Genomic DNA, 6450 nt, shown 5'->3' on the forward strand with positions numbered 1-6450 from the left:
CAAACATCCTCACCACCTCCTCCCAACCACCCTCTCCAACCCTCCCCAAACACCTCACCACCTCCCTCAAACCCTCACCACCTCCCCCAAACATCCTCACCACCTCCCCAAACACCCTCACCACCTCCCCAACACCTCACCTCCCCCCAAACACCCTCCCTTGGCTGGAACCACAAAAACCTACCACATGTCAGTTCTGAGATCAGAGGAGTAGGCGGAGGACTAATGCCGGAGGGCAACCAGGTTCTGCGTATCATTTTGGTTCTCTGTTCTTCACTGGAGACCAAGGAACACGTTTAGTTGTTTTTTTGGGGGGTAATAACAAAACTCGTGCAATAAATTTTCTCTAACTGGAGTTATTAATATTTGTCTAAATACGTGTTGAGTTATCAGTTAAAATGCTGCTGAAAGTACTGTACACTGCCACTGTACAATATAGCATTGATGTGTTGTCTTACCCCACAGGAAAATAACTTAACATATAATGTGTGAGAATATACGAGATAGATTACCTGTTGATACCAGGAGCAAACTTTGTGAATGATCACAAGTCACGCAGAAATGCATGTGATTTAGGTAGTAGTATTGCTTGGTGACACATCTTCATGGTGAGAATAATTTCCTTTGCTGAGACTTGAGCTTTAAATGCATAGTAAGACATTATACACTTTTATACACTCTACAGTTTGGTTGTCTCACCTGGTCCCCATTAACCACATTTCTTTGGACGACTTTTTTGGCCGTGGTCTTACGTCAGTTTGGGTGGCTAGTTAAACTACATTACAGGCTCCTCCACCAACCCACAAAACACAGCACCACACACACACACCACAGTACCATACTCAACATCACCACACACATACCACGATATCAAACAGCCCCAGCTGTTACCAACACCTCTTCCCTCCCCGACCAGATATCCCTCCTCCTAGTGACACGCCTGGCACTTGATATTATTAGGGACCTGCCACGCTTTGCTATAAACAGATGAAATGTACCGGGAACTTTCCCCCCACACACTCATCATTCTCTCACTTTATGTAACAGCAAACCTATGACCCTTTAGTACGCCCATGTGTACAGTCATAAAAGGCAAGTATGAACTTTGCATACTTCCCAGATCGGCGCTGTAAACGCTTCTGCGCTTCACCTTGCACAGGATGTAAGGGGGTGCCCAATAAACTAGCCCCCTCGGGGGCAAATCTGAAAATCTGAATCTGATATCAAACAGAGCAGTAAAAGTGGGTCCCAAAGGTGTGACGGTTCGCTCTGGATAGTTTACGGTAAATGTAGTACACTACATACTGCTTGTTGTACACGAGGAGGGAGCGTGGCCATTCACTGCACCTGGCTACCTTAACTTTCGCAGGTTAGGTATCCATTAACAGCTGGAAGAACTGAAAGTGTCCTGGGTTTGAACCAATGACCCTAAAGACAGAAAGCAAGCGCTGAATCCACTCGGCCGCCACATCAATAGTACCACACCACAAATGCCACAATACCACATTCAGCACCTTCATCACTATAACTACCACACCACAACTACTACAGCACCACACCAGTGCGAACACCACCACGTAGACTACATGAACACTCGACCCCTGCATACCCAAGTGCTGTTGGTTCAAATTCCCGCTGTCGTCTAGTGAGTGTGTGGGGAGATCCCAATCGATCCAGCCGCAGACAGGTTACCGCCTTATAGAGGTACAGTAGAGTAGCGCAGTGCCGGCCACTTTATCTCACTGTGTACCGAAGGTTCAAGCCACCAATGTCCCATATCCACACTGCTCCTGCAATGGCCCATCAGGCCTAAGGAACCTCTTTTACTGCATCATCCCCAAAACCATAACATTACACCTAGTATCACCATCATAAGTGTCGCATTACCTCACTCGAAACCTCTCAGTCAACTATTTCTATCAACCTGTAATTCTTGAACGTGTGGTAGCAGTCTTGTTGCCTGTACCCCTGCCGCAGAGTAACTGCGGCAGAGATCTCTAAACTCTGTCTGTTCAATGTCTTGGAGGAAATTATGAAGCTGATTAAAACAATTACCATGAGATGAAATTTAAATAGTTCATAAATCCATGAGTGGCACCTTACACACGAGCTTCCATATGTATATATAGGGGACCCAACCCTCGGCCCAGCGTGGTTCATACTACTACCGATGGTCGTTGATAGTCGCTGAAGAGAACCAGAGGACATCACTTGTCAACTTAACTCACAAGAAGGCTGGAGGGACGTCACCTGTCAACTCACCCGTCAGATAGGTTGAAGTGTCGTATTTCATCAGTTACCATACATTGAGATTTTTTTTGTGCTTAGTTTTTAGCTTGTTAAAAATATAATATTTTTAACAAATAGTGTATGTTAACTTTCTTAAGTAAATTATTATAACCTTCGTGGGAGAAAACAATGTCTCTCAGCTTATCTACATAAATTATCACCTTCCCAGGAACAGTAGACGCAGTTTTTTTCCTCTTAAAAAAATAAATGAATAAATAAATTGCCTGTGTTGTGTGCGGCTGTGACATCTTATCTTGATGGAAATAAGAACACAAACAGAAGATGAGCTGTTGTACCTGATGCCATCCTCCAAAGACAACAAAAACGGAAGTTACTTTTTAAAGTGTCTCACATTTGATCGGTCAGGCGGATTTTCAAATTTTTGTAAAGACGAGTAGTGGTATTAGCCTACTAATTAGTAGCTCTCGTGGTCCAGTATGACCAGTCTTTAAACCAGTTCAATGTTTGGCCCCTGCTATACCACCTTTGATATTGAAAAATAAAATAAACGTATTTCGATCCAGTGAGCATGACAGGGAAACCATTTTTCTATATTTATTACGTTCATGGGTTATGACTGTTCAAAAGTTTGTAAAGATTAGAATTTAGTTAAAAATCGACAAAAACAAATCCCATCAATAACGATAAAGTTTATGAAGATGAAACAATCTCAAGTTGGTTTATTTCCGCCTTGAATCTACATCAAAGGTTTTGTTCAACAGGGGATTTAAGTCTACTATCTAACAACTTAATTGATACATATTTCTTCTGTATAGTTAAAGGAGAACTCCGATTATTTTTCAGTTTGTTTTCTGATTGTTACACATCACGTCTTCAGTTGATCATCTGAATAAACTTCATTAATATCATCATTAAGCTCTAATGCCCAGTACGTTATCTGTAACTGATTGATGCTCTTCACTGTATAAATCGCTGTCATACAGTATACATAAGTTTATACATATTTACAATTTTCATTTAAATCGCTTTCATTTTTTTTAAGCTTTTCAGACTCGATCATTTGAGTGGGCATGTAGGGGTGTCGAGATATTAATGTTGTCTAGCACTCAGGATGGAAAGAAACTCTGATGTGGTCAGAATGAATCTCAATGGAGAGACAGAGCTTATATACCCAGCAGCCGCTATGAGTCATGTTGGGAAAACCGAGGTCGCCGTGAATAGGTTTCGTTGCTGGCTAACGTTTGGAATATGTATAACAGTGGTGGCGTGTACGCCAGTTTGTAGGGACGTCCACTGTCTCCCCCTCCCTCCAGGCAGTGTAGCTTGTTGTCTGTAGAAGTTCTTGCACATAGCAAACCGGCCTGTGCATGCCTCATGTGAGCAGCTGGCGATGGCGTATGATGAGCGTCCTTTAGCTACAACTGTCTGATACACACTATCTGTGAGAAGAAAAAAGTGTGTGTAGGCGTGGGATGTGTGCTTCCTCACACAGGTACAGGGGCGTCAGATGCGCCTGCTGGTGTGTGGGCCTGGGTCAGGAGCAGGGGCTGCGTCGCAGGGGCGGATTGGGCTCGTGACAGCAGCTGGGTCACGACAGCAGCAGGTGCAGGACATTGAGGACCTGAAAAAGTGGGAGGCGATGGATGTTGTGTGCTTCCGTCACGGCAGGCAAGTCGTCAGATGCGCCTGCTGGGGTGTGGGGCCTGGGACGCGTCTGGCAGGACGGGTGTGCTTGGGTTGTAGGATGTGGTGCTTGGGGCAGGCAGTGTCTGCTTGAAGACTGGGAGCGTGATCAGTGTCTCCTCCATCCTGTGTGAGTGCTAATCTCCGGGAGTCACCATTGTAGGAGTGTCGAGATATTAATGTTGTCTAGCACTCAGGATGGAAAGAAACTCTGATGTGGTCAGAATGAATCTCAATGGAGAGACAGAGCTTATATACCCAGCAGCCGCTATGAGTCATGTTGGGAAAACCCAAGAAGTCGCCGGTGAATAGTTTCGTTGCTAGGCAACGGCACGTTGGAATGTGATAGCAGGTGGTGGCGGTGCTACGCAGTTTGTAGGGGAGACGTCCACCACAGGCACTTCTCTGCTACAATTTTAGTGATTTTATGCAAAAAAAAATGCTTATATAACACTGGTTTGAAATCTTCCTTCTCTCCACAGGTTAAAAAAGTTTTCTTCTTTGCCGTGATAACGCAGGATGAACATCGTATTAGTAAGTAAAAATAAATCGCGTGTATATGATGGGGGTTGGGAAAAGGAGGTGGTGGAGGAGGTAGGGGGTTGGCTGACTGAAGGAACCAGAATGAGTAATATGTTATTGAGGCTTATTATGAACCCTAAAATACCTTGACAAATAAGAGATAATTATATAGACGGACACAAAACAAGATACCTTGAGCAAATATTCAATTGACATTTACATATTCTTCACCACACATTAATGAAGCGTTATTAGATTTCAGAAAAAAATATTACTATAATTTATATTATAAATTAAATATCAAATATTGATAAAGCTATGGGACACGGGTAGGGAAGGAAATAATAATATTCAGTAGTTCCTATGCACCACTGGCAACGTCCATGTTCCTTAAGAAATGAGATTGAAAATTCTTGCTAAAAAAAATTGGGTGACAGGCTCATGAATCTAATAACTTTGGGGAATTTATATGGACAGTAGCATTTAGGAGTCCGTATCCTATTTTCACCCGCTGTCTGTCACACCTGCAGGTGATGATGGTGATGTTGATGGCAACTGCATTGGTGGCGGCGCAAATAATTACCAGACCGAGAGACTTTCCCGGACAGAGGCGTCTAGGGGTGACCAACTACGGCACTCACAGCTTCGGCAAGAAAGGCTACAACGGCCAACCCGTTGCTAGTGAGTACTGTTGTGTGTGTATGACTCCTGTGTAACTGTCTTTGTCTCTCTCTCCCTTTGTTTATTACAACAGCTTAGTGGAAATTAATTCGTATTTGGTAAAATTTGCTATTTCAATTAAGACGTTGTTAACCACCATAAGATACCCAAATTATTCCTAAAGATGGTTAGGTAAGGTTAGGTTAGATTTCTATGAAACTATCAATTTATATGTATTATGATGATCAATATTATCGTTTATGGCCAATCAGATTTAAAAAAAAATCGGAAGCTATCTCTTTAGGGAACCTGATATAACACAGAACCTTACCTTAACTAGGTAGTAGGCAGCTACCAAACAGGGAGGTACTACCGCCTGGGAAGATATTGGAAGCATAATGTGTTGTCTAATGGTAGACCCTGCTGCCATATGTGACCAAGTCCCAGGTTGCTGATCTGACTTTCTGCCTCATTTACACACAATTGCAAGATTCAAATGTTTCTCCTACTATTGACAACACAACATACATATATTGTTTCTCACAATTTGATCTTTTTTTGTGTGTACTTCTTTATTATTATTATTATTATTATTATTATTATTATTATTATTATTATTATTATTAGTATTATTATTATTATTATTATCATCATCATTATTAATTTATTGTTTTATTTTCAAATTTGTATTTTTATTAAAATTTTTGTTTACTTTGAATTATTATTATTATTATTATTACATTTTCGCCCCAGGCCCCGATGTGGGTCAGTGACCTGTGCCCGGGTGGGCTAATCCCCGTAAAAAAAAAAAAAAAAATTCTTACTATATATCTAACTTCCTTTGGGTATAAATTGTCCGTCTTATGATGGTAAATGAAGTCAGTTCTTTTTAAAACCTAAATGGCGATTACCTTATTTACTTTCACAGGAATTAAGGATTTCCGGTTTGGCTGAGTCCTTTAGGTCCGTGCTCCGTAGCCTGACACGCAGCCTTAGCAGGGCCGGATTCAGGAGTGGGCAAAGTGGGCAGCTGCCCAGGGGCCTCCACAATCTGGGGGCCTCTGCATATCACAATATTTTATTTATTTGTTTATTAATTTGGATTATTTTTATTTTCATTCTTTAAAATTCATGTTTATCTATTCCATCACGTAAAACTATGTTCAGCAAGAAGCGTGATAAAAATTAGGCTAGCTACTCCTTGAAATTCATGAATACCTGGTTTTCCTATGAACAGTATATTTTTATTGAATGATATTGTTTGTGTTGCTAATAATATATTTAGAATTCCACAAACATATATTGATTAAAAATGAACTACATGGAATAACGAAA

The 6450-nt window shown here is 41.5% G+C and overlaps 1 long non-coding RNA gene across 1 annotated transcript; it reads left to right on the forward strand.

Annotated features, from left to right (window-relative positions):
• Window positions 1-2167: 2167 nt before the first annotated feature.
• Window positions 2168-6184, forward strand: LOC121870308. Its single transcript, XR_006089698.1, has 4 exons — window positions 2168-2273; window positions 4416-4467; window positions 4986-5136; window positions 6044-6184. It is a non-coding gene; the product is annotated as an uncharacterized LOC121870308 (long non-coding RNA).
• The last annotated feature ends 266 nt before the right edge of the window (window positions 6185-6450 follow it).

Source organism: Homarus americanus, unplaced genomic scaffold (genome assembly GCF_018991925.1).
Source record: "Homarus americanus isolate GMGI-L3 unplaced genomic scaffold, GMGI_Hamer_2.0 scaffold40856, whole genome shotgun sequence".
NCBI classification, from domain to species: domain Eukaryota; kingdom Metazoa; phylum Arthropoda; class Malacostraca; order Decapoda; family Nephropidae; genus Homarus; species Homarus americanus.